The 20,556-nt window shown below is 44.9% G+C and overlaps 1 pseudogene; it reads left to right on the top strand.

Annotated features, from left to right (window-relative positions):
- Window positions 1-3,501: 3,501 nt before the first annotated feature.
- LOC112865538 (bifunctional purine biosynthesis protein ATIC-like) lies at window positions 3,502-5,741 on the top strand (annotated as a pseudogene).
- Window positions 5,742-20,556: the final 14,815 nt, after the last annotated feature.

Raw genomic sequence — 20,556 nt, forward strand, 5'->3', positions numbered from 1 at the left:
AAATAAACTTTAAAAAATCAAAATAAAATTGATTGTGGTGATGGTTGCACAATTCTGTGAATATACTCAAATCACTGAACTGTTTATTGAGATATATCTGTTACATATATGTATACACATATATACGTATATATATATATATATTTTTTTTTTTTTCTTCTTCAGTGTTAGGGCGCCTGGGTGGCTCGGTCAGTTGGGCATCTGACTTCGGCTCAGGTCATGATCTCGTGGCTTGTGAGTTCGGGCCCTGCGAGGGGCTCTGTGCTGACAACTCAGAGCCTGGAGCCTGCTTTGGATTCTGTCTTCATCTCCCTTGCCCCTCCCCCACTTGCACATTCTCTCTCTCTCTCTCTCTCTCTCTCTAATATAAATAAGCGTTAAAAAAAAATTTAAGTGGTATTGGGGAGCTCACAGAATCAACAAGAGTCCAACGGAACCAGGTATAGAGCCAAAAATATCACCTCAAATCATATGAAACTGGTCTGGGGAGAACCCCACAGTTGCTTTCTGAAGGATCAGCCACTACAGATTTAAAAATTATTATTAAATGAAGCAGGTCCTCTTTTTTATATCAAGGAGATGTATAATTTACATATAACAAATTGCATTCATTTGAAGTGTATAGTTTGATGAGTTCTGACTAATGTATATATCCCATGTGACCACTATCACAGTCAAGATACAAGATATTTTCATCACCCCCAGAAGTTTCTCTGTGCCCCTTTACAGAGTTAGTTCCCTGTAGAGGGAAGCTCCACCTCCAGCCCAAGGCAAGTACTGATCTGTATCCTGTCCACTTCCTGAGCCTGCTTCTCCAACCTTCCCGTCAATTCTGTAGACCACCCAACACCCTTCCGATAAATTCCTTTTCTTTAAGTGAGCCAGAACTGGCGTCTGTGTTCACAACCAAACATCCTGGCTGATAAAACAGGGAGAAAACAAAGTAAGGAGAAGGGAGGAAAAAAGTAACTCAGACAAAATCTATCCACTCAGATATATAAAGTGCAAAACCAGAGGAAAACAACTCATCTATTCCTCAGGGATACATCCCCTTTTGGGTAAACCCATAAAGAAAACCAAAGGCATGACTGTGCAGTCTGGGTTATGGGTGGGCAAGTGTTCTCGGTACCTCCCGCTGCTGTGAAGAGAGTAGACTCCCCCGCCCCACTGAGCTTGAGCTTGGCCATATGACTTACTTGGGCCAGCCGAATATTAGTAAACACGAGATGAGCAGTGCCTTAAACGTGCTTGTGCTGCTGTTTGCCGTGGCTCTCCCACTTCAGTGAGCTGCCAGGAAGAGAATAGGCACCAGGTAGACTCTGATCCTAGTACGGTGGGAGACACGTGGGGCAGACCTGGGTCCAGTTCTGCAGTCTGGAGCCCCACCCAGACAACCCACGGCCTGAAGTAGAGCCACCCCACCAAGCCCAACCTAGATTAGTGCAACCTGCAGACCGTGAGAGTGAGGCAAAGGCTTGTTGAGCTGTGAGGCAATGCGTGGCATTTTTGTGGCAACAACTGATGAACACAGTGAGCAACAGCCATTTCGGGAAGGGAAAGGAAGGGAGGTGATCAGGGCTTCAAAGTATTCAGGCTGAGTGGTGGGCTTACAAGTGTCCCTCACATCGTTATTTAAACTATACACATCTAGGGGCGCCTGGGTGGCGCAGTCGGTTAAGCGTCCGACTTCAGCCAGGTCACGATCTCATGGTCCGTGAGTTCGAGCCCCGCGTCGGGCTCTGGGCTGATGGCTCAGAGCCTGGAGCCTGTTTCTGATTCTGTGTCTCCCTCTCTCTCTGCCCCTCCCCCGTTCATGCTCTGTCTCTCTCTGTCCCAAAAATAAATAAACGTTGAAAAAAAAATTAAAAAAAAAATAAACTATACACATCTATTATACATACTCTGTTATTCACAATTTTTTTTCCACAGCTTAAAAAAAAAGTGAGGGAGGAGGGTGGGGCCAAGGCCTACAGCAAGCATTTCTGGGCTGAATGGAAGGTGGCTTGGGAGTGGGTGGGCAGATATGAAGCACTGGTGCAAGAGGAGGATGGTGGGGACTGCACGGAGCCGAGTGCAGAGATAGGCAAGAGTGGTGAAAAGACAGTGCTTGGATCCAGATGGTAGAATATTAGATTTTACTTCCTACTTCATCCTTCTCTGGATTTCCCAAATTTTCTACCATGGACATATGTGACTTTTGTAATCAGAGAAAAGAACAAAAATGTAATGGGAGACGCAGGGGGTCACTTCCCAGCAGGCATTCTCTCCTTCCCTGTTGATAGCATGAATCATGGTCCAAGTCAGCCATGGTCACATTTCCCTGTTCCCTGTGGCTGGGTCAGTGGAGCCTGGGTGCCCCAGTTCTGACCAGTGAAATGAAAGGGGATGTCCCCTGGTGGGAGGTGGGGGCAGAGTTTTGAGAAAGCTTTCTCTCTGTGATAAAAAAGAGGATAGACAAGGAGGGAAGATTTTGGATGTTGTTGCATAATGGCGTGATATTTGGATCTGTAGCAGCCATCTTGCAACCTTGAGGGGAGATGTTGCCAAGGTGGGTGGCTGAGGGGAGAGATGGCAAGGTCCTGTGGGACAGGTTACGCACTGAGTCAATTTAGGGACTTTTCTGCTGACTTCTTGTTAAATGAGATTATGAAAATTCTACAGCTTAAGTTGCTTTTGGCTTAAAGTTTTGTTTTGTTTTGTTTTGTTTTGTTTTGTTTTGTTTTGAGTAATCTCTACACACAACATGGGGCTCAAACCCATGACCTGGAGATCAAGAGTCACATGCTCTTCCAACCGAGCCAGCCAGGTACCCCTTAAGTCACTTTTGGTTAGGAAGACTCAATTACAATGACAACATCCTAATTGACACAGAATGTTTTTTCAAGTGTAAGGTGAGATACATCTGATGGCCTTAGAGATTCATTCATCTCCCTAGACAGCTAGCCTCATGATCTCAGCTACAGGATTTTAGGGGCTCCCCCTTTCTTTCTTTCTTTAAGGATTTTATTTAAGTAATCTCTACACCCAACATGGGGCTGGAACTCACAACCCTGAGATCAAGAGTCACATGCTCTACCAACCGAGCCAGCCACGTGCCCCATAGGAGTTCCCCTTTTCTAACTAGGCTACTTCCTTGACAGAGGTACTTCCAATGTGACATAGTCACATAGCTGTTCTCTCCCCATACCCATTCTTTTTAAAAGTTCCTGGGCACCTGGGTGGCTCAGTCGGTTAAACAGAGGACTTTGGCTCAAGTCATGACCTCATGATGAGTGTGAGCCCTGCATCGGGCTCACTGGTGTCAGTATAGATCCTGATTAGGATCCTCTGTCCCCTCTCTCTCAATCCCTTTCCTGCTCGTGCTCTCTCTCTTTTTCTGTCTCTCAAAAATAAATAAACATTAGCCTGCCTGATCGTGCGTGTTCTGGCCACTCTGTGCCCTTCTGCATTTGGCATCGCCACAGCTGCCCTCATTCACTCCCCACCCTGCCACCCGCAGCCATGGCACCAGGCCAGCTTGCCTAGTTTAGTGTCTCTGACAAAACGGGCCTCGTGGAATTTGCCAGAAACCTAACTTCTGTTGGTGTGAATCTGATCGCTTCTGGAGGGACTGCAAAAGCTCTCAGGGATGCTGGTCTGGCAGTCAGAGATGTCTCTGAGCTGACGGGATTTCCTGAAATGTTAGGGGGCCGTGTGAAAACCTTGCATCCTGCAGTCCATGCCAGTATCTTGGCTCATAATATCCCAGAAGGTAATGCTGACATGGCCAGACTTGACTTCAATCTTATCAGGGTTGTCGTCTGTAATCTGTATCCCTTTGTGAAGACAGTGGCTTCTCCAGATGTAACTGTTGAGCAGATTGATACTGGTGGAGTAACCCTCCTGAGAGCAGCAGCCGAAAACCATGCTCGAGTGACAGTAGTATGTGAACCCGAGGACTATGTGGCCACGTCCGCAGAGATGCAGAACTCCGACAGTTAAGACACCTGCTTGGAGACTAGACGCCATTGAGCCTTGAAGGCTTTCACTCGTACGGCACAATATGAGGAAGCAATTTCAGATTACTTCAGGACACAGTATAGTAAAGGAATATCTCAGATACCCTTGAGGTATGGAATGAATGCTCACCAAACTCCTCATCAAAAGCGCTGAAGCCCAATCTTCCCATCACAGTTCTAAATGGAGCCCCTGGATTTATAAATTTGTATATAGTGAAGGAACTCAAAGAAGCTTTAGACATTCCTGCTGCTGCCTCTTTCAAACATGTTAGCCCATCAGGTACTGCTGTTGGAAATTCCACCAAGTGAAGATGAGGCCAAAGTCTGCATGGTCTACGATCTGTATAAAACCCTTACACTCTGGGGCGCCTGGGTGGCTCAGTTGGTTAAGCATCCGACTTCAGCTCAGGTCATGATCTCACAGTTTGTGGGTTCAAGCCCCGTGTTGGGCTCTGTGCTGACAGTGCAGAGCCTGCGTGGGATTCTCTCTCTCTCTGTCTCTCTCTCTCTCAAAAATATTTAAAAAAACAACAACCCTTACGCTCATATCAACTGCATATGCAAGAGCAAGAGGGGCTGACAGGATGTCTTCATTTGGTGACTTTGTTGCATTATCTGATATTTGTGATGTCCCTACTGCCAAAATTATCTCCGGAGAGGTATCGGATGGTATTGTTGCCCTAGGATATGAAGATGAAGCTCTGAAAATACTTTCCAAAAAGAAAAGTGGGAACTACTGTGTTCTTCAGCTGGACCAGTCTCACAGTCCAGATGAAAACGAAGTTCCAACCCTCTTGGGTCTTCGTTTAAGTCAGAAGAGAAATAATGGCGTCATCGACAGGTCATCGTTTAGCAATGTTGTGATCGAGAATAAAGATTTGCCAGCGTCTGCGCTCAGAGACTTCATTGTAGCCACCAATGCCGCGAAGTACACGCAGTCTAACTCCGTGTGCTATGCCAGGAATGGTCAGGTTATCGGTTTTGGAGCAGGACAGCAGTCCCGAATACACTGCACGACCTTGCAGTGGATAAGGCAAACTGTTGGTGGCTTAGACATTATCCACAAGTGTTTCCAATGAAGTTTAAAACTGGAGTGAAGGGGCGCCTGGGTGGCGCAGTCGGTTAAGCGTCTGACTTCAGCCAGGTCACGATCTCGCGGTCCGTGAGTTCGAGCCCCGCGTCGGGCTCTGGGCTGATGGCTCAGAGCCTGGAGCCTGTTTCCGATTCTGTGTCTCCCTCTCTCTCTGCCCCTCCCCCGTTCATGCTCTGTCTCTCTCTGTCCCAAAAATAAATAAACGTTGAAAAAAAAAAATTAAAAAAAAAAAAAAAAACTGGAGTGAAGAGAGCAGAAATCTCCAATGCCATTGATCAGTGTGTTACCAGAACCATAGGCGAGGATGAAGATTTGGTAAAGTGGAAGGTACTGTTTGAGGAAGTCCCTGAACTACTACTAACTGAAGCAGAGAAGAAGGAATGGGTTGAGAAACCTAATGAAGTTTCTATCAGCTCCGATGCCTTCTTTCCTTTCAGGGGTAACGTAGACAGAGCTAAACAGGAGTGCTGTGGCATAGCCGCTCCTTCCGGCTCCGCTGCTGACAAAGTTGTGATTGAGGCTTGTGATGAACTGGGAATCATTCTTGCACATACGAATCTTCGGCTCTTCCATCATTGACTTCATTGCACAGCATTTTATGGTTTGTTCCATAAATCGCATGTGACATTTTGACAAATACATTTTTAAAAAATTAAAATATTAAGTCTTAGTCAAAACAAATGCATAAACATTTAAAAAAAATCCCTTCTGTCTTCATCACTCATGCCAGCCAAGTGTGTTCCTCCGCCATCTCAACATTACTGGAACAGGGCCCTTTCTACTGCGACTCTGGCGACAGGGCAGTGAGAAGTGCGTTCCAGGGGCTGCTTGTCCCCTACTCTCTGCCTGTATGGTTCCCCTTTTCGTGTCCTATTTAATGTCTGCACTGCTGAGTAGGGCTAGTGGTAAGTGTCCTATAACCTTTTTGCATGACAAAATATCACACAAGGAGGAAACGGAAAGATAGCGACAGTGAAGCAGACATAACCTAAAATTGACCGATGTCACTATTTACAGATTGCAACCGGTTCTGTCCTCTGGATCAGCCTGCTCCTCAGCTTGCATGTTGATTAAGCGCCAGGTGTGAGAGGTGAGAGTCAAGGTCTTTAGAGCAGTGGCCAGGTCTACTTATGGAGACCTCCCCAGTGGGCCCACTCCTCATGGCCCTTCCTTTACCAGGTCTTCTTTCAAGAAATCACCAGTTCCTTCCATCTCCCCAAAGAGTGAACCTTTTTTTTTTTTTTTTTAAATTTTATTTATTTTGAGAGAGAGAGGGTACATACAAGTGGGGGAGGGGCAGAGAGAGGAAGAGAGGATCCCAAGCAGGCTCGGGGCCAGGAGCCAGAGCCAGATGTGGGGCTCCATCCCATCAACCGTGAGACCATGACCTGAGCCAAAACCAAGAGTCGGGAGTTTAACCAACTGAATCACCCAGGTGCCCCAAGAGTGAACTTTTAAAAACAGAAATCACATCACACCATTTCCTTGTCAGAAGCTCTCCACAGCTTTCCATGGGACTTGGTATGTGTTCGTTCCTGTCTGCTCACCTGGGTGGGAGGTACCCCAGAAACCTGAGGATCCGGGACGAGCCCCCAGTTTTTATTGAAGCCTCCTACACACCTCACCTTCTCCCACAGGACCTGAGAGGAGGGAGAAGCTCCAGAGAAATGGGGCTTCATGGCTTCAGCCACATAGACACGTCTAGTGTCCTCCCAAATACTGTGTTCTGAGAATTCCAAGGCCACAATCTCTAACAACGGTTGTTCTTTAGGAGGAACCTTCAGTTGCCCCTCCCCACTCCCCATCCTAACTATCTCCTCCCCATGAAGGACAGACTGCTAGTGGAAATCATCTACCAACCACAGGGCTAACTTTATAGGTACTACCCATGCTGGGGAAGGTCAGTCACGTTGGCTATAAGGAGTGCTCTAAAAATGCCAGCCCAGAACAGAGGCCACTTTATCAGGTTCTGCACCTTGGCTTAAGCTTTGGAAAAGTCCTGCACTGACCCCCCGTGCCCAGCTTCGGTGCAGTAACCAAATATGGCCACAAGAGGGAAGTAATGCATCTTCCCAACTGCAGGGGTTTGGCTTCCACCAGGAACAGCTCAGATGTGTTCACCCTGCTAAAGCAGAAGGGCCAGATGGAGATCTGCGGGTGTTCTGTGAAGGCAGATAACCTGATGTGCCTTTAAAATGACATTCTTTAAATACTTGCTCAAATGTATTTCGTGGGGAAGAAAAGAAACTGCTTTTCTAAATAAATAAAAAACTAAAAAATTATATATGTAAATACATATATAAGTATGTAAATACAATATAGTTTTTTTTTAATGTTTATTTATTTACTTTTGAGAGAGACAGAGTGTGAGCCGGGGAGGGGCAGAGAGAGAGGGAGACACAGAATCTGAAGCAGGCTCCAGGCTCTGAATGTCAGCACAGAGCCCAGTGCAGGACTCGAGCTCACAAACTGTGAGATCGTGACCTGAGCCAAAGTCAGACGCTCAACTTACTGAGCCACCAGGTACCCCCAGTATGTAAATACAATATAAATAAACATATATACACATACTCCTTGTGGGTAGCAAATAGGAGGGTCATAAAGGAGACTGGTGGTGTTTCTTGATCTGGGTGCCAGTTACACAAGGTAGGGCTCATTTTGTGAAAGTCCATCAAACTGTACTATGATTTGTGTACTTATCTGTAAGTATGCTGTGCCTCAAGAAAAGTTTATTAAAAAATCAATGGTCAGGGGCATCTGGGTGACTCCATCGGTTAAGCATCCAACTTCAGCTCAGGTCATGATCTCATAGTCTGGTTTAAGCCTTGCGTCAGGCTCTCTGGTGACAGCTCAGAGCCTGGAGCCTGCTTTGGATTCTGTGTCTCCCTCTCTCTCTCTCTGCCCTGCTCAGCTCGCTCTGTTTCCTTCTCTCTCTCTCTCTCTCAAAAATAAACATTTTTAAAAAATCAATGATCAATTAAAAACTATACTCTTTATGTTCAAAATAAGAGGCTTATGCAAAAATGACAACAAGTTTTTGAGAATTAATAGGTAATCTATTCACAAGTTTCAAAATTCAAATGACACCAAAGGGTGAATGAAAATCTCCCCTCCTCCTGTTCTTTAGGCACTCAGTTCCCGGCTATAACACTTATCTATTATTGTGCAATAAATTGGTCCAAACTCAGTGGCTTAAAGCAACAACCACTGTATTTGCTCACGACTCTGTGGGTCAGTGATTTGGGCTGGACCCAGCTGGGCAGGGCTTCTGCTGGCCTTGCCTGGGGTGAATCATGCTGCTTCAGTTTTTTGGCTGATGGATTGAGGCTATAGGCCTAAGATGGCCTCACTCACAGGTGTGACTGTTCAGGCCGGCTGTCTGGGGGCCTCTCTTTCCCCGTGATCACTCTCATCTTCAAGGAAGCTTCTTTGCGTGGTGGTAAGAACGGAAACTGCAAGGCTTCCTAGGCCCAGAGCTCTGACATCACTTCAGTGGCATTCTATTGGTTAAAGCAGGTAACCGGCCAGACAGCTTTGAGAGTGGGCAAAAACAGACTCCACCTCTTGATGGGAGAACAGCACAGTCACATTGCAAAAGGCTACACACACAAGGACTGGGAGGAATTTGTGACCATTTTTTTGCAATCTACCACATCTCCCATGGAAATTCTTACATAGCCCTCTAGAAATATTTTGTCCGTGTTTAAACAAATGCATATGTACATAAGTATATGTGTTTAATATTTATATAAAATTCATATATATGCAAATGCCTCCACTTCAAGTTAGACACCTAAGAGCCTTCCTAAATTCTCCCTTTCCCTCAGGATCTACACTCAGTCCATCAACCAGCTAATTAAAAACTCCAAAGTGCATGCAAAATTTATCCACTTCTCGCCATCTTGTTCTAGTGCTTGTGAAGGCACCCTTGATTGTTGCTCGCATGACACTCGTGCTGATTCAGATCCTTGCACAGGCCACAGGGACCTTCCAAGGGGTCAGGCCCTCCTCCTGTGGGCATCATTCTGAACTTGATGGGCACTGAGTTCTTTGAATTCCCTCTTGTGTTCAGTTACTGTTCTCGAAACATAAATATTTTCTATATGGAGAGGTGGAGTACAGAGCTCTAACTCCAGCCACGAGCTGTGGCAGAACCGCACCCTGTGTTCTGGTATTGCTCATGTGAGGGAACTGGGGCCTTGGTGTCTTTTCCTGCAGGCAGAGTTCACTCAGTAAGATTCCACCAACCAAGAATGTTGTAACAGTGTGACCTCACTGCTTCTGGGAGGCTCTAGCAAATTTTCCCACTTCCTCCCCAGAAACCAGATCAAGGGGTGTGAAGATGGGATGTCTTTTTCAAGACACCAGAGTCCAGTGTCATCCTTTACTTAGAATATTGTTATCTATTTACCCTACATTTACCTCATCAAAGGAGCCAAACGACTTCTTCCTAAATAAAGTTCTGTTCCCAGGAGTCTTGTTGTCTAAACCCAAATGTATTGGCTATTGTTCCCAGCAGCCCTTCCTCCCCTCCTACCTCTTCATTTTGGAAACAGAACTTGCCCTATATGGGCACATGACAGAAGCTGGGCCAGTCAGAATCCTTCCCTGGGATTTTTTCCTCCTGGAGCTGGCGGGTAGGAAAGAATGCAATACACACAGAGCCTGGAGCAAAGAGTGAGAACATACTTTTTGCTTAAGCTAGAGCCAGCTTTCTGCGTGTACAACAAGAAACTGCCTAATACAGGCCATTTCTGAAAGTTCCTCCTGATCAGGCACACTTATCTGTAAAGGACTGGGATGTATGCCATTTTTTACGACCAGAAGACAAATGTGTTAGAGTTCATATTGAAAGTACCCGTACCCCTACTGCTAAAGCATAACACTAAAATGTAATCCCCAAAATACTTTCTGTTATCATCAGGCTTTCTTCCCCTTTGGAAGTGGAATGGGTTGCCTAGACAGGATATGTGTGTAAAAGGGCCATGGTACAATGCATTGCAAGCCACTGCCTTGCATAGTCAGGTCTTAGGGATATTCAGTCTGACGGCACCAGGTCCATGAGTCCTAACCTCTGCACACTGTCTAACCAGTGTATTGGAAATGTTGATGGCGGGGAAAAATCCAACCAGACTGACCAAGGAAGTTGGTGCGACCAAGATACACATCACTGGAATCAGCAACAGGGACAGATGTGGAAACTTCTGGAGTCCTTCAAAAGGCCCTCACTGAGGAGACATAGCTGTGGATGATGAGTCTGAGTGAGTACAGGTCCTACCAGGCCTTCTAGATTCTCAGCTGCCTCTCCTTTCCCTCACAACTGCATCCCAGCACTAACCCAATATCTGACACAAAGAAGCATTTGGTAAAACTTGGTTAAACTAATAGGTAAATCAGTAGCCCTCCTTTAATTCCTAGATAGGCCACATTTCTGAGAAGTAGCATACAAGCGCAAGGCTGGAGAGCCATATCCATGAAGACATAAGACAACACACCTTTTTTGAAAAATTCAGTCATCCAAGTCCACTTCCTGCTGGTGCAGGTTCAAGGGTCCAAGGAGTATGGTGAGGGGTGAGCAACCAGAGGCTTCTGCGGGCTGGGTTTGGGGTTTCCTTGATAGCACAATTCCTTAAAAAATTTAGTAGACCTTTGGTCTATTTGGTTCTGGTCAGTTTCAGTGTGAGTAACCACAGCCAAAGACCTCATCTAGACACGGTTTTCGAGCCTGAAGACTCTGATCTTTTCCTTATCACTCATTCCTCCAGCTGGATGATGGCTCTCTTCAGACCATTTGAAACAATACGCGTGGGTGGGAAAGCACCATCCTTCCTTGCCAACAGGCTCACTGCTTTTCTGAAGAGGGTACTTGTCTTATCTCCTCCTAAAGCTGCCACTGTGCAGTTAACAAACCGAAGTGCTTCAGTGCAGAAGCAATTGGCTTTTTAAACTCTACAATACTCAAAATTAAAGGATTCTTGGTCCACCCAGATTATAGGTAATAGCAGAGTTCCTCCCTTAGTAAAGCTGTACAGAGTGGCTAGCTCTAGTTTGAGTTTCGTTATTTCTTTCTCTCCAGCAGGATTTTGCTAGAAGTAGCAAGAAAGAGCTGGAAAACATCAACATTCTAAATTTCTCTACCTTTCTACATTATTACACTGCATTGCCACAACCTCAGGTAGCCTATGATCTGCCTTTCAAGATGGGGTAGCTAGTATTTGAAGCTTACCACTCAATGAATCACCCCTTCCAGTATTCACAACCTGTGTAGTACCCTCCCTTGAAATCTGGGCTGGTCCTGTGACTAACTTTAAGCCTTAAGAAGGTCTGGCAGCTTTCACTTTTGTCTACTTGGGATCCAGCTGCCATGTAAAGAAGCCCAAGCTAAGTCACATGGATGGAGAAAGAGGTCACAGCCCTTCTAGCCATCCCACCCACACATATAAGTGAAGGCATCTTGGATATTCCCTTCCCAGCCACCATCTGACTCATCAAAGACCCTTGTGAGACCGGCAGAAGAGCCACCCAGTTGGAACCATCACCCTTCAATGCACAGAATTGTGAGAGGTAGTAAAATGTTCATTGTCTTAACCCTTTAAGTTCGGGGATGGTTTGCCACACAGTAATAGGCAACTAACACACAATCTTTGGATCAAATGTTTTACTACTGTATAACAAGAGTCGCAAGCTTTCCAGTCTGCAGTGCCTGAGTCCTTGCCATCTGCAACCCAATGCACTCATTAATTAAGCACCTCAGTTTTGTTACTTGCAGTGATCTATTCCTAGATACCAAATTCAACATTAATTAGAAATAGGTTTACCGGGGCGCCTGGGTGGCTCAGTCGGTTAAGCGTCCGACTTCGGCTCAGGTCATGATCTTGCGGTCCGTGAGTTCGAGCCCCGCGTCGGGCTCTGTGCTGACCGCTCAGAGCCTGGAGCCTGTTTCAGATTCTGTGTCTCCCTCTCTCTCTGACCCTCCCCCATTCATGCTCTGTCTCTCTCTGTCTCAAAAATAAATAAACGTTTAAAAAAATAAAAAAAAAAAGAAATAGGTTTACCTATGACAGAAAAATTAACGTGATGGTGGCTTAAACTAAATAAAAATCTATTTCTCTCTCACATAGATTTAGTCCAGAGATAAGTAATCTAGAGCTGGCTTGACCCCCCACAATTTCAGGGACCCAGGCTCTTTTTCTCCTGTTCCACCATCCTCAACACATGACTTTTCTCTCATGGTCCAAGATGGCCACTCAAGCTTCAGCCATATGGCTGCCTTTCGATCAACAGAAGGTGAAAGGGACGAAGAAAGATATGTCTCTCCCTCAAAAGACATTTCCTGAAGTTGCACAGGACACCTCTTATATCTCATTTGCCAGAACTTACTCACATGGCCGCAATAAGCTGGAAGATATGCTGAGAGAGGTGGTCCTAATTCCAAGTGGCTATGTGTCCCAATGTAAATCTAGGATTCTACTAAGGAAGGAGAAGAAGAGTGAATTTGGGGGATAAACTAGCAATCAGTGCTCTGATTACACTGGCTTTCTAGTCAATTCTGTTTTCTAGAGAGCAAGGCTCCTCCTCTGTTCTCATTTTTCATACTTCCTTTTGTCAACTCTGAAAGAAGAATAAAACGGAGAAAGAAAAGGGGGAGGTGAAGGGGAGGGGAGGGGAAAGGGATAGGGGAGGGGAGCGGCAGGAGCAGGGGCAAGGAGGAGAAGGAGAACGAAGAAGAAGAAAGAGGATGAGAAGGGGGGAAGAAAGAAATTTGTTAGTGTTACAGTTGGAATTAAATTAAATTTACATAGTAATTTTGGAGAATTGACAATTTTATGAATTTCTATCTTCCTGTCCAAGAACATGGCATGTCTTTTCATTCATTCAAATCTCATTTTATATTTTTTAATACAATTTTATGGTTTTCCCTTTATAGATTCTATACTTTTCCTAAGTGTATTCTGAAGTATTTCATAGTTTTGGTTGCTCTAGAGGAAGTTTTCCTCCCAATTTTGTTTCTGAGTCCTCACTCGAAGAGTGGAAGAAAAGACTGACACCTTTGCATCCAAGTACGAGACAGCAGCTTTTAGCAGTGGGTGCTCCCGCGGAGAGCAACTGGAAAATCTAGATGAAATAGCCTCCCTGTCCACCCAAGAACAAATGTATAAAGGGGGTGAAGAACTTCTCAACCAACCAGGCCTGGGCACTAAGCTTCCGGAGGAGGAGGGACCGGCGGAAAAGGGGAGCCAAAAATCTGCTGCTGTTTTTTATACCTCAACATAAAAGTTTTTTTGTTCTTTTTTGTTTTAGGGGTTTTTTTTTAATTTTTATTTTTTAATATTTATTTATTTTTGAGAGAGAGAGAAAGAGAGCACGAGCAGGGGAAGAACAGAGAGAGAGGGAGACACAGAATCCAAAGTAGGCTCCAGCTCTGAGCTGTCAGCACACAGCCTGATGTGGGACTTGAACTCAAGAGCCATGAGATCATGACCTGAGCTAAAGTCAGACACTTAACTGACTGAGCCATCCAGGTACCCCAGGGTTTTATTTTTTAAAGTTATCTCGGGGCGCCTGGGTGGCGCAGTCGGTTAAGCGTCCGACTTCAGCCAGGTCACGATCTCGCGGTCCGTGAGTTCGAGCCCCGCGTCGGGCTCTGGGCTGATGGCTCAGAGCCTGGAGCCTGTTTCCGATTCTGTGTCTCCCTCTCTCTCTGCCCCTCCCCCGTTCATGCTCTGTCTCTCTCTGTCCCAAAAATAAATAAATAAACGTTAAAAAAAAAAAATTAAAAAAAAAAAAAGTTATCTCTACACCTAACATGGGGCTCGAACTCACAGCTCCAAGATCAGGAGTCATGCTCTTCTGAGTCAGCAAGGTGCCCCTCAACATAAAATGTTCTTAAAAATTTTTTTCTTTTTGCTTTCTATGTTTATCTTATATGCTGTCACTTTTTCCAATTCTCTCATTACTTCTAGTAGTTTTTACTAGAGTCTCTTATGTTTACTCGGTATATAATCTTAACAGTAAAGAGAATTTTATCTCTTTTTTTCTTAAGTATATAAGCTATTTTACCATGAGGCTCTTGCTAAACCTGCATGGAATAATGGAATACTTGATGAATGGAAAGAGTTGCTAAATACCTTGATAATGGAATCAAAAAGTTCACTAAAATGTTTTGAACTCCTTACTTGCAGGGCTTTCTATCGGCCCTTGTGTTAATCCTCATAACATGGCAGGAGGCAGGCTTTGCTCTCCCCGCTTACAGATGAGGAAAGGACACTCAGAGAGGTTAGCTAACCTGTTCAAAGTCTCTTACTGGGGGTGGCAGGGGGAATGGGGAGCCAGGACAGGGCTGCCACCTCCTCCCCTTCTCTCCACCATCTGGCACTCGGTTCTGAAAGGAGTTTTAAGCTCTCCTAAGGGAACCATCTGCTGAGGCAACACAGTGAGCATTATGTGTAAATCTGCAGGGAGAGCAAATGATGGCTTTGTCCCTCTTTCATCCGTTCACCCATTCATTCTCTTCATGAACATGTGTGGAGCATTGAGCACTTATTCTGTGCCAGGCCCTGCACTGGGCACTGGGGACACAGGGATGATTAGGCCCAGTGACTACAGGATGGGCAGCAAGAGAAAGTGCTTTCAGGCAGAGGGAGCAGTGTGCACAGAGAATAGAATGAGTCCTCCTGGGGGCCACAGCGGAAAAGGAAGCAGGAGAAAAGAAGGAGCCCCGCACAAGGTTGAGGGTATCAGGGTATTTGACACAGGGCTGTGCCCCCTTGACCCTCTCACTCTGGTCTGCCCAGTTGCCAGACAGGTTTGGTTCTGGAAGGAACCTTGCGCGGTGTTCTCCACAATGTGGCACAGCAGGACTCGGTGACAGCAGGGGGCTCTGTGCAGCCTGGGTGCCATGGAGGGGTTTCATCCTGCCTTGAATCTGCGCCGTTGGCAAACTGGGAGATGCCGTAGAGTTCTATGCAGAACGAGACCAGTGTCACTCTCCCAGAGTCAAGGGAGAGAGTCATGTGTGCAGTGATGGTAGGTATGTTAACAGTTCTCTTGGTTTTAGGCAGAATTTTTCAGTCAATGAAAAAAATTTTTTCTATACCAAGAGTCAAGGAGCATACCATTAACAATTCAACATAGTTCTCATAAAGTGAAAGTTCCCGTCAGTTTCACCCTGAGGTGAAAGAAGATAAAAGCCCAGAAGTGACTGACGACCTGATACATCAAACCCCATGATTTGGATCATCTTCTGCTTAACAGCAAACCAGCCAGGAAAAGAAAATCCTCAATATTTAGATCAAGATAAGCCCATCTCTTTTTTCATGAGAAAGATCCAAAATCCATAAAAAAACCCAAATCTGTGGGGAGCCTGGGTGGCTCTGTTGGTTGAGTGTCTGACTCTTGATTTCGGCTCAGGTCACGGTCCCAGGGTCATGGGATCGAGCCCCACGTGGGGCTCCACACTGAGTGTGGAGCCTGCTTGGCATTCTCGTTCTCTCTGCCCTTCTCCCCTGCTCATGCTCTCTGTCTCTCTCTCAAATAAATAAAAAAAGAAAAAAAACCACAAATCCATAAAAAGAAACCAAATCTATAAAAGTACAAGTGGAAAAAGCAAAAGCAAATTTAAAACCATACGGGTAACAAAAACACCTTTTGTTTAGGGCCTTCATACAGAACTCCATGGCCTGTGTGAAGAGTCAGATCAAGTCTCTGGAGGAATGTTGGCTAAAGATGAAAGACCTAACAGCTTCCCTTGGGGAAGGCAACATACATAATAAGTTGGAATCAGGAGGTGGAGACAGTATTTATGACCAGACAAGAAGAGCCAGGAGGACACTGGCTGATATTGAAAAGTCGAGTGCGCATTTAAAAATCCAAGATGGAGAGAGACATCAATTCTACATCAACACTGCTAAAGAAGGGAACAGAAAAGCCAACAGGACAGATCATCTTAAAAGCCTTCAGGTTGAGGGGCGACTGGGTGGTTCAGTTGGTTGAGCATCCAGCTTTGGCTCAGGTCATGATCTCCCAGTTTGTGGGTTGGAGCCCCGTGTCGGGCTCTGTGCTGACAGCTCAGAGCCTGGAGCCTGCTTTGGATTCTGTGTCTCCCTCTCTCTTTGCCCCTCCCCTGTTCGCACTCTGTCTCTCTCTCTCAAAAATAAATAAACATTAAAAAATAATATTTTTAAGTAAAAATTAAAAAAAAAGTCTTCAGGTTGAACAAACCTCCACTGAAAAAGTACAGATCAAAATCTTCAGGGGAGAGGACGTGAAGTGATAAACTTTATCAAGAAAAAGAAATGGAGTCTCTTGCAAAATTATCTGTCCAGACAGATTATCACTTGGAGCAAGAAGAGGAAAGTTCTGAAGCAAATGACAAGATGAGCATGCAAATGAAGAGCTGAAGACCTTCAGAGTGCAAGTCAAAGACCTTGAAGGGGCGCCTGGGTGGCTCAGTCGGTTGAGCATCCGACTTTGGCTCAGGTCATGACCTCATGGCCTGTGAGTTCAAGCCCCGCGTCGGGCTCTGTGCTGACAGCTTGGAGCCTGCTTCAAATTCTGTGTCTCCCTCTCTCTCTACCCTTCCCCTGCTCATGCTCTGTCTCTCTCTGTCTCAGAAAGAAATAAACATTAAAAAAAGACCTTGAAGAAAATCTGGAAAGCATCATTTATCCTTTTATTGCCTTGAACTAAAAGATCATGACCATTGGACAAGAGCACAGGAGGCTGAAAGGAACCTTTTTATCTCAAGAAAAGAGATTGTAAACATGAAACAAAGAACAATGGGAGCCATAATTAAACTTGAGCTTCTAGATGATGATCCAGATGGAGCAGTTTTCAGGGAGCAGTTGCACTGCCCCCCATCTCTGGTATGGGATGCTGTTTCTTCTGAGATAGGAGGGTCTCAGTTCCCCTTCTGTCAGACACATCTGGTGTTTACAATAGATTCAAATGGGAAGTTCATGACAAGACATCTACCTCCCCCCTGTATCGGTAGGGGTTCTCCGGAGAAACAAAACCAGTAGGCTACATATTCATATATAAAGAGTTATCTCAAGGAATTGGCTTATGTGACAGTGCGGGCTGGCCAGTCTGACATCAGTAAGGCAGGCCAGCAGGCTCAAAACTCTCAGGCAGGGGCTGAGACTATAGTCTATAGACTGACTAGTCTTCTTCCTCAGGGAAATCTCGGTTTTGTTCTTAAGTTCCTTCAATTAATTGGATGATTATTGAGAATAACCTCCTTTACTTAAATTCAACTGGTTGTAGAGGTTAACCACATCTACAAAATACCTTCACAGCAACACCTAGATTAGCTTTCGATGGAAAAGCTGGGTACTATAACCTAGCCAGGTTGACACAGAAAATTGATTCCCTATGCCCCAGGAAGCCTGGATACTGGTCATCCCTCACCCCGTCCCAAACCCACGGCTTTCCACCAAGAAGTTGTGCTCTTTATTTATTTATTTTTTTTTAACGTTTATTTATTTTTTTGGGACAGAGAGAGACAGAGCATGAATGGGCGAGGGGCAGAGAGAGAGGGAGACACAGAATCAGAAACAGGCTCCAGGCTCTGAGCCATCAGCCCAGAGCCCGACGCGGGGCTCGAACTCACGGACCGCGAGATCGTGACCTGGCTGAAGTCGGACGCTTAACCGACTGCGCCACCCAGGCGCCCCGAAGTTGTGCTCTTTATACTCCCTCATGGGCTGGGTTTTTCTCTGGACACTCCCAACCAGGAAATGGAAGTATGTCACCTTCCGGGTCCATTGAGCCTCCACATAACCCTTCTACTCAAACTCCTGAAACACAAGAAGGGCCCTATACCATTTCACTTCATTTTCTTCAAAATTATTTTTGAATTATCTATAACTTTTTAGCTTAAAAGCTTTTCACAACCCAACAATAAAAAACAAATAATCCAATTAAAAATGGACAAAAGATTAGAATAGGCATTTCTCCAAAGAAGATGTACAAGTGGCTAATAAGCACATGAAAAGATGCTCAACATCATTGGCTATTTAAGGAAATGCAGGGGCGCCTGGGTGGCGCAGTCGGTTAAGCGTCCGACTTCAGCCAGGTCACGATCTCGCGGTCCGTGAGTTCGAGCCCCGCGTCAGGCTCTGGGCTGATGGCTCAGAGCCTGGAGCCTGTTTCCGATTCTGTGTCTCCCTCTCTCTCTGCCCCTCCCCCGTTCATGCTCTGTCTCTCTCTGTCCCAAAAAAATAAATAAAAAACGTTGAAAAACAAATTTAAAGGAAATGCAAATCAAAACCATAACAAGATAATACTTTTCACCTACTTAGGACAGCTATAATAAAAAAGATGGACAATGACAAAGTTGATGAGGATATGGAAAAATTGGAACTCTCATACGCTGTTAGTGGGAATGTAAAGCGGTGTAGCCCCTTTGAAAAACAGGTTGATAGCATGAAATGTTAAACATAGAGTTACCATATGATCCAGCAATATCACACCCAAAAGAAATAAAAACATATATCCACACAAAAGTTCTCACACACATGTTCATAGCAGCACTGTTTACAATAGCTAAAGAGTGGAAACCACCCAAACGTCTATCAGCTGGTGGATAAATAAAATATGGTATATCCATACAGTGGAATAGTATTTGTCAATAAAAAGGAATGAAGTACCCTGGGGACGCCTGGGTGGTTCAGTCGGTTAAGTGTCTGACTCTTGATTTCAGCTCAGGTCATAATCTCACAGTTCATGAGGCTGAGCCCCACATAGGGCTCTGTGCTGACAGCATGGAGCCTGCTTGGGATTCTCTCTCTTCCTCTCTCTCTCTGCCCCTTCCCTGTGTGTATGCTCTCTCTCTCTTAAAATAAGTAAATAAACTTAAAAAAAAAAAAAAAGGAATGAAATACACATACAGATACATGCCACAATGTGGACAAACCTTGAAAACATCATGTTAAGTGAAAGAATTCCATCACAAAAGGCCACATGTTGCATGATTCCACTCAAACAAAATGTCCAGAAGAGGTAAATCCATAGAGACCAAGTAGGTAGTGGTTGTTGCCAGGGGTTGGGGGAAAGGAATGACCACTAGAGGGTATAGAGTTTCTCTTTGGGGTGATGAAAATGTCCTGAAATTATTTAGTGATGGTGGTTGCACAAGTCTGGATATATTAGAACACTGAATTGTACACTTTTTTTTTAATGTTTATTTACTTTTGAGAGACAGTGACAGAGAATGAACAGGGGAGGGGCAGAGAGAGAGGGAAACACAGAATCCGAAGCAGAAACCAGGCTCTCAGCTGTCTGCACAGAGCCCGACGTGGGGCTCGAAACTATAAGCCGTGAGATCATGGCCTGAGCTGAAGTCTGACACTTAACTGACTGAGCTACCCAGGTGCCTCTGAATTGTACACTTTAAAAGACCGAATTTTATGGTATATATGTCACTAGATTATTATGAAAAACCTTTCACATAACTTTTTACTTTCGATCAAATTGCACCTTAAAATAAATTTCAGAATTTTAAAACAGAGCTAGTGTGTTATTTGCATTATATCATACTGTCTTGAAAATATGAGTGGTAAATTTTAACTTGATGAGCTAGTTCACTATTCTCTAAACAATATATTATATGAACTGTTCACCCACTAGAGACATTTGAAATAGCCAAATACTTGTTCTCTGCCAATGGTTCTATGCACCACAGTTACAAGAGAAACCTGAAAGTTACTTGTTAGCTTGTTGGTCTCAATACATTTCAGTAGATTAAACAGTCTCTCAAAGCCAAGACTTTTGAGCTGGGACTCCTGCTATGCTTTCAGCATCTCTCACCTGTTGACCCACACTCTTTCCAACAGTCTACACAGCTCTGGAAATTAAAGACAATCCAGCAGTAATCGTCATGGCTTCAGGGTCTATGAACTCCCAGGAATTACATGCAAAATGTAAAATGTGTATGTGTGTGCATTTTTCCCCGCGAGCAGAATCTACACCCTTTATCAGCTTCTCTCTTATTTTTTTTTAATTTTTTAATGTTTATTTATTTTTGAGACAGAGAGAGACAGAGCATGAATGGGGGAGGGTCAGAGAGAGAGGGAGGCACAGAATCTGAAGCAGGCTCCAGGCTCCTTTATCAGCTTCTCTCTCTCTCTTTTTTTTTTTTTTAATTTTTTAATGTTTATTTATTTTTGAGACAGAGACAGAGCATGAACGGGGGAGGGTCAGAGAGAGAGGGAGGCACAGAATCTGAAGCAGGCTCCAGGCTCTGGGCTGTCAGCACAGAGGCCGACGTGGGGCTTGAACTCACGTACCATGAGATCATGACCTGAGCCGAAGTCGGACGCTTAACCGACTGAGCCACCCAGGCGCCCCTTTGTCAGCTTCTCAAAGAGGGCCATTGACCAACATTTTAGACACATACTGCCAGATGGGGCTGCATTTAGATTCTGTACAGGTACCCGTGGTTTTAGTTTGCCACTCACCATTCTC

The sequence above is a fragment of the Puma concolor genome, chromosome D1 (genome assembly GCF_028749965.1).
Source record: "Puma concolor isolate L17-30 chromosome D1, mPumCon1.1.hap2, whole genome shotgun sequence".
NCBI lineage: Eukaryota > Metazoa > Chordata > Mammalia > Carnivora > Felidae > Puma > Puma concolor.